General features: G+C 49.5%; 1 long non-coding RNA gene across 1 annotated transcript; it reads left to right on the top strand.

Annotated features, from left to right (window-relative positions):
• The first annotated feature begins 1,079 nt into the window (after window positions 1-1,079).
• On the top strand, window positions 1,080-3,526 carry LOC141994443 (uncharacterized). The gene is made up of 3 exons (XR_012641129.1): window positions 1,080-1,180; window positions 2,103-2,300; window positions 2,962-3,526. It is a non-coding gene; the product is annotated as an uncharacterized LOC141994443 (long non-coding RNA).
• The last annotated feature ends 13,620 nt before the right edge of the window (window positions 3,527-17,146 follow it).

The following is a 17,146-nucleotide window of genomic DNA, read 5'->3' on the forward strand; positions in this document are numbered from 1 at the left end:
TGTTTAGGTACATTCACCTGGGCCGTGTTATCAGAGATGCAGCTAACCTTCAAAGGGACCAGAGATTCGCCAGATCAGATTTCTCATCAACGGGCCAGACCAGCTCTCCAGCTGGTGTCAATCAGTGTAGCTCCATAAAGTCAACGAGCTACAGTGATTTACCTCAGAAGAGGAGATGGCCCTCCATAGGAAGGGGTCCAGAGCAGGGGTGCTGGAACAGGAGGAGCCGAGCGCCATGTCCTTCACACTTTTAAAAGAGGCTGGGCTATGCCCTTCCACTTTTTATTGGCCCTAAGGACAAATGACTGTTGGGGGGGAGGGCGGGTTTTGGGGGGAAGAGGCTGTGTGGGAGCAGGGCTTCTGGGGAAGAGGCAGCATGAGGGCAGGAGCTTGGGGAGAAGGGGCAGTGTCGGGGCATAGCCTCAGGGAAAGGGGTGGTGCAAGGGCGGGGTCTCAGGGAGAAAGGACTGGGTTGGGCGTCGAGGAGAAGGGGCAGGGTGGGGCCTTGAGGGAATTGGCAGGACAGAGGAGAAGGGCAGTGCAGAGGGTGGGACCGTGGTTTGGGGGCGCAAGTTAACCCATCTGAGTATTCAGGCTTCTAGCATTTGAATACGAGCATTTATAAAATGTGTCACTATTTAGTTGTCTGCCTTCATGTGATGTAACTGAATGGGACTTTCATGCTTCATGCAGAGATGGGGCTGGAAACAGGGACCTGTAAAAGCTGGGGACGCAGGCTCTGCCCATGGGGAAAGCTTATGGGGGAGAAAGACAAGGGAAACTGGTTTGATCCGTTCACGAGCCAAGAAGCAGGAGAGTTGGGGGGGAGCTGAGTGATGGGGAGATCGGGGGCCAGGCGGATGATTGGGAGAGCAGGTGTTGGGGGGCGGGGGTTGATAAGGCAAGAGGCAGGGTCTGAGGCATGTGGCAGGGCAAAGGAAAGTGCAGCATTAACACTCTTTACTGAGGGGACGGCACAAGAGTCAAGGTTTCTGGCTTCCTGTGCCCAGTAGTGGCTGAGCTCTGAGTGGAGGGAAGTCCCAGGTCTGGACTTTGTGCTCCTAGTGTGTGTGCACTCCCAGAGCAGGGAGTGGAGACGAAGGGCATGCCTTCGTCACTAGAGAAAGACCTGGCTTGGCTTTCCGCTTAGCTGCTTTGCATCTGCTTCTGTGACCTGCTGGTAAGTTGGGCAAAGCATCCCATCAGCACCGCCCTGGGCACCAGCTGTGCTGCTGCCCTCTCACCTCTCCCCCACCCTCACATACATCCTCTGCTCCCCCTCCCTCCATCAGCCAGCCATTCTCGGAGCCCTCACCTCTCTACTTCCCAAGCATTCCACCATCATAGGAGCACTCTACGGCTGTGTATGCCCTGGTCTACACTAGGACTTGAGGTTGAATTTAGCAGCGTTAAATCGATTTAACCCTGCACCCGTCCACATGACGAAGCCCTTTTTTTCGACTTAAAGGGCTCTTAAAATCGATTTCCTTACTCCACCTCTGACGAGGGGATTAGCGCGAAATCGGCCTTGCCGGGTCGAATTTGGGGTATTGTGGATGCAATTCGACGGTATTGGCCTCTGGGAGCTATCCCAGAGTGCTCAGTTGTGACTGCTCTGGAAAGCACTCTCAACTCAGATGCACTGGCCAGGTAGACAGGAAAAGGCCCGCAAACTTTTGAATTTCATTTCCTGTTTGGCCAGCGTGGCGAGCTGCAGGTGAGTGCAGAGCTCATCAGCAGAGGTGACCATGATGGAGTCCCAGAATCGCAAAAGAGCTCCAGCATGGACCGAACGGGAGGTACGGGATCTGATCGCTGTATGGGGAGACGAATCCTTGCTATCAGAACTCTGTTCCAGTTTTCGAAATCCCAAAACATTTGTCAAAATCTCCCAGGGCATGAAGGGCAGAGGCATAATAGGGACCCGAAGCAGTGCAGCGTGAAACTTAAGGAGCTGAGGCAAACCAACCAGAAAACCAGAGAGGCAAACGGCCACTCCGGGTCAGAGCCCAAAACATGCCACTTCTATGATGAGCTGCATGCCATTTTAGGGGGTTCAGCCACCACTACCCCAACCGTGTTGTTTGATTCCTTCAATGGAGATGGAGGCAACACGGAAGCAGGTTTTGGGGACGAGGAAGATGATGATGATGAGGTTGTAGATAGCTCACAGCAAGCAAGCAGAGAAACTGGTTTTCCCAACAGCCAGGAACTGTTTCTCACCCTGGACCTGGAGCCAGTACCCCCTGAAGCCACCCAAGGCTGCCTCCCGGACCCACCAGACGGAGAAGGGACCTCTGGTGAGTGTACCTTTTTAAATAATATACATGGTTTAAAAGCAAGCATGTTTAATGATTAATTTGCCCTGGCATTCGCAGCCAGTACAGCTACTGGAAAAGTCTGTTAACATGTCTGGGGATGGAGCGGAAATCCTCCACGGACATCTCCATAAAGCTCTCCTGGATGTACTCCCAAAGCCTTTGCAAAAGGTTTCTTGGGAGGGCAGCTTTATTCCGTCCACCATGGTAGGACACTTTATCACCTAGGCCAGTAGCACGTAGTCAGGAATCATTGTAGAACAAAGCATTGCAGTGTATGTTTGCTGGCGTTCAAACAACATCCCTTCTTTATCTCTCTGTGTTATCCTCAGGAGAGTGATATCATTCATGGTCACCTGGTTGAAATAGGGTGCTTTTCTTAAGGGGACATTCAGAGGTGCCTGTTCCTACTGGGCTGTTTGCCTGTGGCTGAACAGAAATGTTCCCTGCTGTTAGCCACAGGGAGAGGGGAGGGGGGAGGGGCTAGCCATGTGGTGGGGGAGGCAAAATGCGACCTTGGAACGAAAGCATATGTGCTATGTATGTAATGTTAACAGCAAGGTTTACCGTGAAAGAGTGTACCCATTGTTCTATAAAATGTGCCTTTTTAAATACCACTGTCCCTTTTTTTTCCCTCCACCAGCTGCATGTGTTTCAACGATCACAGGATCTTCTCCTTCCCAGAGGCTAGCGAAGATTAGAAGGCAAAAAAAACGCACTCGCGATTAAATGTTCTCTGAGCTCATGCTGTCCTCCCACACTGACAGAGCACAGACAAATGCGTGGAGGCAGACAATGTCAGAGTGCAGGAAAGCACAAAATGACCAGGAGGAGAGGTGGCGGGCTGAAGACAGTAAGTGGTGGACTGAAGAGAGGGCTGAAGCTGAAAGGTGGCGGCAGCGTGATGAGAGGAGGCAGGATTCAATGCTGAGGCTGCTGGAGGATCAAACTAATATGCTCCAGCATATGGTTGAGCTGCAGGAAAGGCAGCAGGAGCATAGACCGCCGCTACAGCCCCTGTGTAACCAACCGCACTCCTCCCCAAGTTCCATAGCCTCCTCACCCAGACGCCCAAGAACGCAGTGGAGGGGCCTCTGGCCACCCGGCCAGTCCACCCTAGAGGATTGCCCAAGCAACAGAAGGCTGGCATTCAATAAGTTTTAAAGTTTTAAACTTTTTAAAGTGCTATGTGGCCTTGTCCTTCCTTCCTCCACCACCCCTCCTGGTGCTTCTCTCCTCCACCACCCCTCCCGAGCTACCTTGGCAGTTATCCCCCTATTTGTGTGATGAATAAATAAAGAATGCATGAATGTGACACAACAATGACTTTATTGCCTCTGCAAGCGGTGATCGAAGGGAGGAGGGGAGGGTGGTTAGCTTACAGGGAAGTAGAGTGAACCAATGGTGCGGGGGGTTTCATCAAGGAGAAACAAACAGAACTTTCACACCGTAGCCTGGCCAGTCATGAAACTGGTTTTCAAAGCTTCTCTAATGCGCACCGCGCCTTCCTGTGCTCTTCTAACCACCCTGGTGTCTGGCTGTGCATAACCAGCGGCCAGGCGATTTGCTTCAACCTCCCACCCCGCCATAAACATCTCCCCCTTACTCTCACAGATATTGTGGAGAGCACAGCAAGCAGTAATAACAATGGGAATACTGGTTTTGCTGAGGTCTAACTGAGTCAGTAAACTGCACCAGTGCACTTTTAAACATCCAAATGCACATTCTACCACCATTCTGCACTTGCTCAACCTGTAGCTGAACAGCTCCTGACTACTGTGTAGGCTGCCTATGTATGGCTTCATGAGCCATGGCATTAAGGGGTAGGCTGGGTCCCTAAGGATAACTATAGGCATTTCAACATCCCCAATGGTTATTTTCTGGTCTGGGAATAAAGTCCCTTCCTGCAGCTTTTGAAACAGACCAGAGTTCCTGAAGATGCGAGCGTCATGTACCTTTCCCAGCCATCCCACGTTGATGTTGGTGAAACATCCCTTGTGATCCACCAGTGCTTGCAGCACTATTGAAAAATACCCCTTGCGGTTTATGTACTCGCCAGCTTGGTGCTCCGGTGCCAAGATAGGGATATGGGTTCCGTCTATGGCCCCACCACAGTTAGGGAATCCCATTGCAGCAAAGCCATCCACCATGACCTGCACATTTCCCAGGGTCACTACCCTTGATATCAGCAGATCTTTGATTGTGTTGGCTACTTGCATCACAGCAGCCCCCACAGTAGATTTGCCCACTCCAAATTGATTCCCGACTGACTGGTAGCTGTCTGGCGTTGCAAGCTTCCACAGGGCTGTTGCCACTCGCTTCTCAACTGTGAGGGCTGCTCTCATCTTGGTATTCTTGCACCTCAGGGCAGGGGAAAGCAAGTCACAAAGTTCCATGGAAGTGCCCTTACGCATGCGAAAGTTTCACAGCCACTGGGAATCATTCCAGACCTGCAACACTATGTGGTCCCACCAGTCTGTGCTTGTTTCCCGGGCACAGAATTGGTGTTCCATGCATGAACCTGCCCCATTAGCACCATGATGCCCACATTGCCAGGGCCCATGCTTTGAGAGAAGTGTGTGTCCATGTCCTCATCACTCTTGTCACCGCGCTGACATTGCCTACTCACCCAGTTTCGCTTTGCCAGGTTCTGGTGCTGCATATACTGCTGGATAATACGCATGGTGTTTAAGGTACTGCTAATTGCCAAAGTGATCTGAGCGGCCTCCATGCTTGCCGTGGTATGGCGTCCGCACAGAAAAAAGGCGCGGAACGATTGTCTGCCATTGCTCTCATGGAGGGAGGGGTGACTGACGACATGGCTTACAGGGTTGGCTTACAGGGAATTAAAATCAACAAAGGGGGTTGCTTTACATCAAGGAGAAACAAAAACAACTGTTGCACAGAATGGCCTCCTCAAGGATTGAACTCAAAACCCTGGGTTTAGCAGGCCAATGCTCAACCCAATGAGCTATCCCTCCCCCCAGTATTTCAGGCAGGACTGCATCTCCATTAAACTTTTCAAGGTGCCCATGACAGACCTCACTGAAACGATTGTCGGCCGTTGATTTCACAGAGGGAGGGAGAGAGGGGGGAAGCAAATGAATACAAAACAAATCTGGTCTATTTCTTGTTTTGATCCACTCCATCTATCTTTTACATCTTTGGCTGGCAGCAGACAGTGCAGTAGGACTGCCAGTCATCCTCATCTCCTGGCTGCTCGGCAGAAGACGGTACATAGGACTGACGGCAGGACTAAAGAGAATGACCTGGTCGAGTCACTCCTATTTTAGTCCCTGCGCCCATGTCTGCCCAGGCACTCCTGACTGACCTTACCTAGGCAGCCAGGAACACCTCGGACATGACAACAATGGCTATCAGGCCTATTGCACCGTCTGCTGCCACAAGGCAATGGGTTGCTGCTGTGTAGCAATGCAGTACCGCGTCTGCCAGCACCCAGGAGACGTATGGTGACAGTGAGCTGAGTGGGCTCCATGCTTGCCGTGCTATGGCGTCTGCACAGGTAACTCAGGAAAAAAGGCGAGAAACAATTGTCTGCCATTGCTTTCATGGAGGGAAGGAGGGAGGGAGGGAGGGCCTGACGACATGTACCCAGAACCACCCGCGACAATGTTTTTGCCCCATTAGGCATTGGGATCTCAACCCAGAATTCCAATGGGCGGCGGAGACTGTGGGAAAGCTACCCACAGTGCAACGCTCTGGAAGTCGACGCTTGCCTCGGTACTGTGGAAGCACTCCGCCGAGTTAATGCACTTAATGCACTTAGAGCATTTTGTGTGGGGACACACACAATCGACTATATAAAAACGATTTCTAAAAAACCGACTTCTATAAATTCGACCTAATTTCGTAGTGTAGACATACCCTATATGTAGACAGCTAGCTAGCTAACAGATCAGGTGCCAGTAGATGGTGCTCAAGAACAGAGGCCCTGGGTTTGGCCTGACGGAGCTGTGCCAGCAAGTGGGTCCGTGCAGTTATACCAGTATAGTATACGGCAAGGGTATAGCTAGCATATAGGATACCGGTATCGCTATTCCAGCAAAGCGCTCCCCCTGATGTAAACAGTGCTAGAATGGTGGAAGAATTCTTCCATCAACCTAGCTACCTCCTCTCAGGCAACAGCAAGGGGAGAACAACAGCAAAGGGAGAACCCCTCCCATTGCTGCAGGTACTGCCTATGCTGTGGGGCTGATGCCACAGTGCAGCTGCGCTGTTATAGCATTTTAAGTGTAGGCACACCCCTAGTCTCACCATTGCAGGTGCAAGAGCCTTCTTCTCTGCAGCATCCATTTGTCTCTGCAGCCTCTGATGATATCAGACTGGCCCACCAGGCACTTGCCCCGTGGGCCTGTCACTTTCTTGGTTTAGGGCCAACCTGCCCCTCTCCTCACTGACTGATACCTTTGTCCACAGGCTGCTGCATGAATGAACAACAGAGAAGAGGCAGGAGCCCTGGGGCTGGTAGGTATTTGGCTGTAGGAGAGGGTGGATCAGAGAGTGTGGGAGAGAGTGTTTTTGGATGCAGATTCTGTGTGCGAGTGGGATGTCTGTATGTGGGTGAAAATATATAAGTGGGTGTGTATGTGGAGGAATGGGGGAGGATTGTAAATGGTCCAGGCCAGACCAGGATGAGGAAGCAGATGACATCCCAGTCTCCATGGCTGGGTCATGAGCAGCTACTTAGTTGGGAAGGAAGTAGCCAGCCAGAAGAAATCTACGCAGAGTGCATCACTTGCTGTGACCATCACTGGGCAGCGTGAGAAGCCAAAAGCAGCCTGATCGCAGTAGAAAAAACTACAACCCACAGATGGGCCCAAAGGGACATAAGAGCAACCTAATCAGTGTCGGGAGCAAAGCAAGGGGCTTGCTGGGCCGTTTGCTGAGTCCGTAATTGTCCAGCAACTGAGCTGGGAGTGTCACAGACTGAAGCTGCATTTCCCTGGCTCTTGCTCTCTCTTCCCCTTTGTACACTTTTGTTTGGCTTCTCTTAAGAAGAAAGAAGGGTTAGACCTTAAGAGCAGAAGTTCAGAGCTACCTCAGATATTTGGGAGACAGTGAGGTCTAGTGGACAGAGCACTAGACACAGGAGACAAACAACTGGAATTGTCCTTTTCTGCATTATTATTGATAATTCTACCATCTCCACCTAGTAATGGACCAATACCATTGTTAGGATCCTTTTTGTTCCTAATATACTTAAAAAAACTCCTTCTTATTGTCTGTTTCAGTAACAGCAACTACATGAAATATATGCTAATCAATGAGCAATTCCAGATTGTCTTGAGAAATAAAGAGGAACTGATCACAGAACTAAAAATTAATGGTAACTTAGGTACAAGTGATCATGTCTTGGTCACATTTATAATGTGTGAACAGAATAAAGTCCTGACCAGTGATATACATAGTTGGTGCTTTAAAAGGGCCAAGTTCACAAAGATTAAAACAATTCTGAGCCAAACCAGCTGCAAGGAAGAATTTAATCAGAAAAATGTGAATGATAATTGGGAATTGTTTAAAAACACCTGACTAGATGCCACCAAAAAACCCTCACAATCCTCTAATTGAGGAAGAAGTCCATAATGGTTAAAAAACTGACCTGATTTAGAGGGGAAGTAAGGCAGCTATAAAAAAAATATATAAAACAAATGGAAGAAAGATGAAGTTGATAATAATGAATATAAATCAGAAGCTTGGAATTGTAGAAAATAGATAAGGGAGACAAAGGGACACAAGGACAAACCTGTGGCCAGCAGAGTTACAGACAATAAGAAGGAGTTTTTTAAGTATATTAGGAACAAAAAGGATCCTAACAATGGTATTGGTCCATTACTAGGTGGAGATGGTAGAATTATCAATAATAATGCAGAAAAGGCAGAAATATTCAATGAATTCTGTTCTGTATTTGGGAAAAGAACAGGTGATGTAGTCATATCATATGATAACACTCTTTCCATCCCACTAGTATCTCAGGAGGATGTTAAAAAGCAGAACTTGCATCCAAGAGTTTTAAAAGAGCTGGATGAGGGCCTTGCCGGACCAATAATGTTGATTTTCAATAAGTCTTGGAACACTGGGGAAATTCCAGAAAACTGGAAGAAAGCTAATATTGTGCTAATATTTAAAAAAATATTTAAATGGGACAACTTGAGTATAGGCCTGTTATTGATCCTGGGCAAGATAATGGAGTGGCTGATACAGGACTCAATTAATAAAAAATTAAAGGAGGGTAATGTAATTAATGCCAATAAACATGGGTGTACAGAAAATAGATCCTGTCAAACTAACTTGATATCTTTTTTTAATGAGCTTACAAGTTTTGTTGATAAAGGTGATAGCAATATATTTAGACTTCTGCAAGATATTTGACTTGGTACCACATGACATTTTGATTAGAAAACTAGAAACATATAAAATTAACATGGCACATATTAAATGCCTTAAAAGCTAGGTAACTGATAGGTCTCAAAATGTAAATGGGAAATCATCATCAAACGGGTGTGTTTCTAGTGGGGTCCCACAGCGATTAGTTCTTGGCCCTTCACTATCTAACATTTCTATTTGTGACCGGGAAGAAAAACACAAAATCATCACTGATAAAGTTTGCAGATGACACAAAAATTAAGAGAATGGTAAATAATGAAGAGGGCAGGTCACTGATACCGAGCGATCTGGATTGCTCGGTAAATTGGGCACAAGCAAACAGTATGTATTTTAATATGGCTAAATGTAAAAGTATACATCTAGGAACAAAAAATGTAGGCCATACTTGAATGATGGGAGACTCTATCCTGGGAAGCAGTGACTCTGAAAAGCTTTGGAGGTGGAGATGGATAATCTGCTGAACATGAGATCTGAGTGCAATGCTGTGGTCAAAAGTGCTTATGTGATTGTAGGTTACATAAATGGGAATCTCGAGTAGGAGCAGAGAGGTTGTTTTACCTCCATATCTGGCACTAAAAGCTCTGCTCTAGGAATTATTGTGGGACAGTTCTCCGGCCTGTGTTACACAGGAGGTCAGACGATGATCACAGTGGTTCCTTCTGGCCTTGGAATTTCTGAATCTTCTCTCCCCTGAATTCCTAGGGCAGGGTTGGGCAAACTTTTTGGCTCGAGGGCCACATCTGGGTATGGAAATTGTATGGCGGGCCATGAATGTTCACAAAATTGGGGTTGAGGTGCAGCCTCCGGAGTGGGGGCAGAAATGAGGAGTTCAGGGAGGGTGGGGTGTGGGGAGGGACTGAGGGCTCCAGCTGGGGGTGCGGGCTCTGGGGTGGGGTTGAGGATGAGGGGTTTGGGGTGCAGAAGTGGGCTCCAGGCTGGAGCTGAGGGGTTCGGAGTGCAGGAGGGGGTTCTGGGCTGGTGCAAGGGGATGGGATGGGGTGGCGGTGAGGGCTCTGGCTCAGGATGCAGACTCTGGGATGGGGCTGGGGATGAGGGGTTTGGGGTGTAGGAGGGTGCTCCAGGCTGGGACCGAGGGGTTTGGAGGGTGGGAGGGGGATCAGGGCTGGGGCACAGGGTTGGGGCGCCTGGGGATGGCTCAGGGGCTGGCTCCGGGTGGCGCTTACCTCAAGCAGCTCCCAGAAGCAGTGGCATGTCCCCCTTCTGGCTCCTACGTGGAGGCGTGGCCAGGTGATTCTGCTGCGTGCCATCCCATCTGCAGGCCCCACCCCTGCAGCTCCCATTGGCCACGGTCCCTGGCCAATGGTAGCTGTGGGGGCGACATTTGGGGCGGGGGTAGTATGCGGAGCAGAGCCCCCTGGCTGCCCCTATGCATAGGAGCCGGAGAGGGGACTTGCCGCTGTTTTCAGGAGCTGTGTGGAGTGGCCTCCGACCCTGCTCCCTGGCTGGAGTGCCGGAGCGGGGCAAGCCCCAGAACCCACTTCCCAGTGGGAGCTCAAGGGCCAGATTAAAATGGCTGGCGGGCTAGATGTGGCCCGCGGGCCATAGTTTGCCCATCCCTGTCCTAGGGGCTGCTTGCAGAGTAAGGTGCAACCATCCAAGCCAGAAGGGAGGGGGGGGTCAGACCCTGTGCTGCTGAGCTTTGCCATTCCAGTGGATAACTATGCAAAGCATTTGGGAAGAGTGCTTCAAGGATAGTCACGGCTATGCTGCTCTCTGAAGCCCAGCACTGAGTGGGGAGAGTTAACTGCAAAAAAGCAAAGGAGAAGGATGTGTCCCAGAAGGCTGAACTCCTTCAGGGGTATCTCAGTCAACTCTGTCCACATATCTGTTCAAGGGACACCATCATAAGACCTAAGCACATCAGCCACACCATCAGGGGCTCGTTCACCTGCACATCTACCAATGTGATATATGCCATCATGTGCCAGCAATGCCCCTCTGGGGGGGAGGGATAGCTCAGTGGTTTGAGCATTAGCCTGCTAAACCCAGGGTTGTGAGTTCAATCCTTGAGGGGGCCATTTAGGGATCTGGGGCAAAAATTAGGGATTGGTCCTGCTTTGAGCAGGGGGTTGGACTAGATAACCTCCTGAAGTCTCTTCCAACCCTGATATTCTATGATATGCCATCACCTGCCCCAGGAGAAGGGCCTATTGTGGTTAATGTAAATGGGGCTACTTGTGCTGTGGTTAAAGTAAATGGGGCTACTTGTGCTTAAAAGTTAGAATTATTCAAGTTGCAGTGGGGGAGGGTTTAGGTTGGATATTAGGGAAAACTTTTTCACTAGGAGGGTGGTGAAACACTGGAATGTGTTACTTAGGGAGGTGGTGGAATCTCCTTCCTTAGATATTTTTAAGGTCAGGCTTGACAAAGCCCAGGCTGGGATGATTTAGTTGGGGATTGATCCTGCTTTGAGCAGGGGGTTGGACTAGATGACCTCCCTTTCAACCCTGATATTCTATGATTCTATGAACATTGGCCAAACCGGACAGTCTTTACGCATAAGAATAAATGGACACAAATCAGACATCAAGAATTTGAACATTCCAAAACCAGTCGGAAAACACTTCAACCTCCCTGGTCAGTCAATTACATTCCTAAAAGTCGCAATTCTTCAACAAAAAAAATGTAAAAACAGACTCCAATGAGAAACTGCAAAACTGGAATTAATTTGCAAACTGGACACCATTAAACTAGGCTTGAATAAAGTCTGGGAGTGGATGGGTATTACACAAACTAAAAACTATTTCCCCATACTAATTTCCCCCGTACTGTTACTCACACCTTCTTGTCAACTGTTTGAAATGGGCCATCCTGATTATCATTACAAAAGTTGTTTTTCTCCTGCTGATAATAGCCCACCTTAATTGACTAGTCTCGTTAGAGTTGGTATGGCAACCCCCATTTTTTCATGTTCTCTGTATATATGTATCTTCCTACTGTATTTTCTACTCCATGCATCTGATGAAGTGAATTTTAGCCCACGAAAGCTTATGCCCAAATAAATTTGTTAGTCTCTAAGGTGCCATAAGTGCTGCTCATTCTTTCAGCACAGAAGGGAGCTGATGGGGCCAGGGGAGAAGAACCAAGGAGCAATCATATCGATAGTCTTTTGCTTAGTGCACAGAATCTCCAGCCAGTACGTGCGTTCTTTCAGGGAGCATTAAGGAAATGACTGTGCCACTCTGGAGGATTTATTTCTCATCGTGGAGGCCAGGGGCCTGGGTTATAGAATATCTCCATATGGGTTCTGCTGTACAGAATCCATGTGCTAGAGACAACAGAGAATTGCTCCATTAATCACATGCAGGAGCTGGGATTGGACGCTGCCCTTCTGCTACAAAACCCATAGGCCCAGAATTGCTTGAGCTAAAGAGCATCACCCTCAGCTGACAGCAGTAGCAGGTCCTTTATCCTCTGTGGGCCCAGGGGATGTCACACGCTCACACACAGAAAGCCAGGATATTACATCGAGTGGCATGTTGAAAGCAGCAGGAACAATTCGAGGCCAGAAGAGCAGCAACACACGGTCACATAGAGATCTGAGCCAGCTCCCGCCCCCCTGGGAATGCTGAATGGGGGCTGGCTTCAGCTGTTGGGAAGGAAAGGGGAGTGCTTGTGATCAGTAGCACAACAGCATGGCAAGAGGAGAGCAATCAGGTCTTGTGCTTTTGTGGGCAGCACGGTCACAGAGGCTAGGCAGGAACCTTCTGTACTGCACTGCGCTGCTGGCCAGATGAATTGGGGCAAGAGGCCCTTTCTTCAGAAGCATCATAGAGCAAAAGCAGGATGTGCACCTGATGCAGCAATAGCCTGCTCCAGGCCCATGAATCTGAAGCTTGGGTTGTAGTTTGACCAAAGTAAGCAAGCAGGCTGTCACTGCTCAGAGGCCGCAGGGACGAGCCTGGCACAAACAACAATCCCCAGCTCTTATCCTCAGGGGATTTCAAAGCACTTTATGAAGGGGCCAGCGTAATTATTCCCATTTCTCTGAGGTGGAGGGAGGGGACGTGATATGCCCACGGTCGCTGACCAGCAGAGCTGAGACTGGAACCTGAACTCCTGAGTCCCAGTCCAGTGCTCTGTCCACTCAGCCAGTGGTTTTCAACTTGTGGGGGTCCGCAGACTACATCTAAGATTTCCAAAGGGGTCCACACCTCCATTTGAAATTTTGTAGGTGTCCACCAATGAGAAAACCACTGTGCTAGGCCACTCTGCCTCACTAAGAGACTGTCTACACTGCAACTGAAAGGGGTTATTGCAGCCCGTGTAGACATTCCCAAGCTAGCTGTGATCTAGCCAGATCCCAGCTAGCTTGAGTAACAATAGCAGCGAAGCCCTCTCAGTCTTTCTGCTGAAAGGAGCTGCAGCTGGACAGGTGAGTGAGCCCTCATTTGCACACTCACAGAACACCAAACAGTGCCTGTGACCATTTTCCACTTGCCCTCATTCTCTGACAAGATCACACCTGGCATGTAAAATTTGGCCTAAAGTGAGTTCTGAAATCTGACTTCAGTTACCCCAATGTGAATTGGGAGTGACCCCAATTAAGTATATGGAGTTAAGTGGTGTAAATCAGGACAAGACCAGTGACATCTAGGCAGTTAACTGGTGTAACTCCAGTGAAGTCTACCTGCTGTGAATCAGGAGCAACTCCGGTAAGGCATATGGAGTTTCTCCAGGATAAAGTGGAGTAAGAGGTAGATCAGGCCCTCAGTCTTTATTAATACTGCTAAAGTATTTCTCCAGCTAAAAAGAATTGCCCTTCAGCTGCCTCCTGGGCTATGAAGGAGGCGTGCTTGTTTGAATAAGGAAATGTATTTGCCTTCAGACCCTAGAACAACAGAGTGGCTCATCCAAAGTCCAGTGCTTCAGGATTTTATTACCCACTAAAACAATCTGGTTTGTCTTTCCTGCTAGGCATCTGTTTCCCCCTCACTGCCACTCATGTTCCAGCTGTAAAAGCCAACGTTCACCACCTATTCCTAGAATAACAAATACAGTCCTGGAGATTCAAGGCAATTTATGTGTGACCTAGGAGTGGTGCCTGTGACCTCTGCCTCTATAAACACCACTCTGCTCCCAAGGGCTTTGAACACTCCTCTGTTGGCTTGGGGCCCAAAGCCTCCCCCCTCTAAAAAACCAAACGCTAGTTTCTAAAAATATTGATTTTTCTTTAATTAAACCAGTTTTTAGGGGGAAATTTGTTTTCCCTGCCGTGTTTACACCTTGTCAGCTAAAGATCCCTCTGGGCTGTTCTGTGGGGGCTGGCTTGACCTTATAAAAACACTAGTCACATCCTGGAACACGGGGTACTTCTCCAAACTCTGTGATGGGCCCGGATGGTAACTGGCCCACAGAGTGCACTGCTGTTATTCTATGGTCACCCCCCAGTGTAAATGCAGACCAATGGGATCAAGTAGGTGTAAGGCCTGCCCTGCTTTGCACCGTGACTGCAGCGCACCCTCGTACTAGTAATGGACAATACTGTGGCATGTTTGTACAAAAGCAATGGAAACCACTGCAAATCACACAGGTTAGATAAGGGACCTGCTAGAGCGCTTTCCATGAACCCTTCTGGCCCTGACATATGTGCGACTGCACCCAAAATGCAGCCAAGGGATGGAGGAGTTAGGAAGCAATGTGCTCGGACGGCTCTTAGACTAGCATTCTGCACCCACCATATCACCACAAAACGCAGCAAGGCCAGAACTACTCAGCCATTGCTGGGGGCCTGCGTGTTCATTGCTAAGCACTGGGAGCACCGTGGACTTGGGAACGTTTTTTTCCCCTTTCAGCTCCACTTGCCATTTTTCCTTTGCTTTATTATCTCCCAGCCCTTCACACTGAATGTCCATGCCTGCTTATCATTCCCTGGTACTTAGCAACGCCATTATTTCCTTGTCTGCCTTGCTGATAGTGCCGAGCAGCCCAGCAGTGCCTGCCTGGCTGCGTGCTTTCTTCTGCTATGGTAATGCTGGGTTCTCAAAGGAGCCTTTCATGTCACCAGGAGCCCCCGGCTGCTTTCCAGAGCATTCAGCCACTATGGGCTCTTGTTTTACAACTTGACAACTATGTAAATGGAATGGGAACATGGTTCAGTGAAGCTAGAGATGTGAGAATGGGCCTGCAGGCTGTGCAATTCACTATCTTGCATTACTTATTTATTAGTAGTATTTATTATTATTTATCATTTGTGCTGTGGTCACATCTAGGAGCCCTAGTCACAAGCCAGGACCCCGTTGCGCTAGGTGCTGTGCAAATACAAGAAAGAGCCATTGTAACTGGATGGCTTGCCCTGCTGGGCTGGAGACCTGGCGCTATGCCAACCCTGGCTTTGAAACAAGCCCCACCTGAGGGGAATCAGGTACTTCCCTAAGAGAACCAAAAAATGAGAGAAGACTCTGGTAGCAGGAGCTTGGAGGGAAAAGCCCAGTGAGCAGGAGGCAGTGGGCGAGGGGACCCCTGACTGTGTTTGGGACTGGATGTCAGAGCCCCAGGCAGGGAGAGCTGGGAGGACTGGCCAGGAGCTGAGAGTTGAAAGAAAAGCCCTGGGACTAAGAAAAAATGCCAGTGCTATGTATGGACTTCAGTTTGGGACTCTGGGTTGTTGTGAACTGATTCTGATATTAAACTAGCCCCAGGCAAGGGTATTGTTAAGTAATCAGAGAAAGCCCCCGTGAGTTCTTAAAGGGCCCTGAAGAGAGGAAACAAACAGAGGTGGGGAGCCTGCAGAGACACCTCTGCCCAGAAGGGGGTGCTCAGTAAGAGGCCACCCCATTATAGACAGTCCCTGCCCCAAAGCGCTTACCATCCCCAGCTGCTTTAGTTCTGCTTGGATAGTGATGGGAGCAAGGCACACAATTTGGATCTAAATCACACATGCTGAATTCCAGGGATGCGGGACTGCAAGGAGGGGATGTTAGTTCAGCCTGGAACAGCTTGCATTCTTTCTACACTTACTAGTTTGGTGCCAGTTGTGTGCCCAGAAATGCACACAACAGAACACACAGATAGTCCCTGGCCCAAATGCTTTCATATAGAACATCACATTTGAGGATTTGGGGTTCAGTTTGGCCTACTATGCACCTGGAGCTCATTTGAAGAATTGGGATCCAGATAAAGATTTGGCTTCCCAAAGCTCAGAAACATTTCAATTAGGACAATAGGTTCCAAGGCCATCGTGAGACCATTGTGATCATCTAGTCTGGCCTCGTGTATAACACAGGACAGAGAACTGCCCTACTGAACTCAAACCTGTTTATCTGAGGAGTTGGATTCCTGACCCCAGGTGAATGTAGCATACAGATCATTACTGTGTGTACAAGCTCCATAAAGGACAATGTACATTGAGAACACATCCATGATCCTCCTAATGGATAATGCAGCTTCTCATAATAATGAACTCACTGCTGTCACTTTCCCTGATTAAACATTACCCTGGTTTAACCAGAACAACATATTGATTGCCCCTGCAGATTTTCATGTGGCAGGAGAACCTGGGGAAGGCTAAAGTGTATACTCCCCAGCCCTGCTCTGCAGCCTGCTAGAATCCAGGAACCTATAAAACGTCCTTGTGAGTCTCATTATCAATGTGGAAGTCGGATCAGAGGTGACAACCTCCAGCCTGCGGTGCTTCCTCCTTGGATGCTTACAACACTGTATCCTGGAACCTGTCACCTCCGCTCTCAGTGTGTATGGGGAGCACCAATCCATTCCTTTTCACACCCTCTGGCTCCGGGCTAATCAGCCGTTAGCTGGGCATCGCCTGTGCAGGGGCTGTACGACAGGGCCATCCCACAGGGTGTATGGCAAGGAATCCACCATACCTTGCCGTCCACCCAGCTTTGGCCTAGTTTCAGACAAAGGTTTACACACAATATGCCTTAAGCCAGATCCTGGGGCCCTTTGTGCTAGTGCATTAGCTGGAGCCTGAACCTCCCTACACACAAACAGGAAACTGCATGCGGCTGATTGTAAACAGTGCGAGCCTCCCTCCCACGCTATTGCCATGCTGGCAATGGTCCCAGGCGCAGCAACGCCAGCCTCACTACTGCCCTAGCTGCGCTGCGCTGCGCTGCGCCCAGCCCAGCCCAGCCCAGCCCCGCCCCGCCCCGCCCCGCGCCCACCTCTCTCGCGTGCTCATTGGGGGCGCCAGATTTGTTTACCTTATATGGTCAGGTACTAACACAGCATGGCCGATGACTGGCTGTCCTGACACGTCACTCAGCGGACGTCAGCCTCCCCTGTAAAACTATGCAAACAAACCATGGGCTCCTGGGAAACGTAGTGCTGGGTACCTTACCTACCTGGGAGCGGGGTGCCTGCTGGCTGCTCAGCCTGGTGCGGGGGGGACCTGACTGCCTGGCAGTGCTGTTACTAGCCAATGGGGGGCCTTAAGCAGG

This window comes from Natator depressus, chromosome 10 (genome assembly GCF_965152275.1).
Source record: "Natator depressus isolate rNatDep1 chromosome 10, rNatDep2.hap1, whole genome shotgun sequence".
In the NCBI taxonomy this organism is placed as follows: domain Eukaryota; kingdom Metazoa; phylum Chordata; order Testudines; family Cheloniidae; genus Natator; species Natator depressus.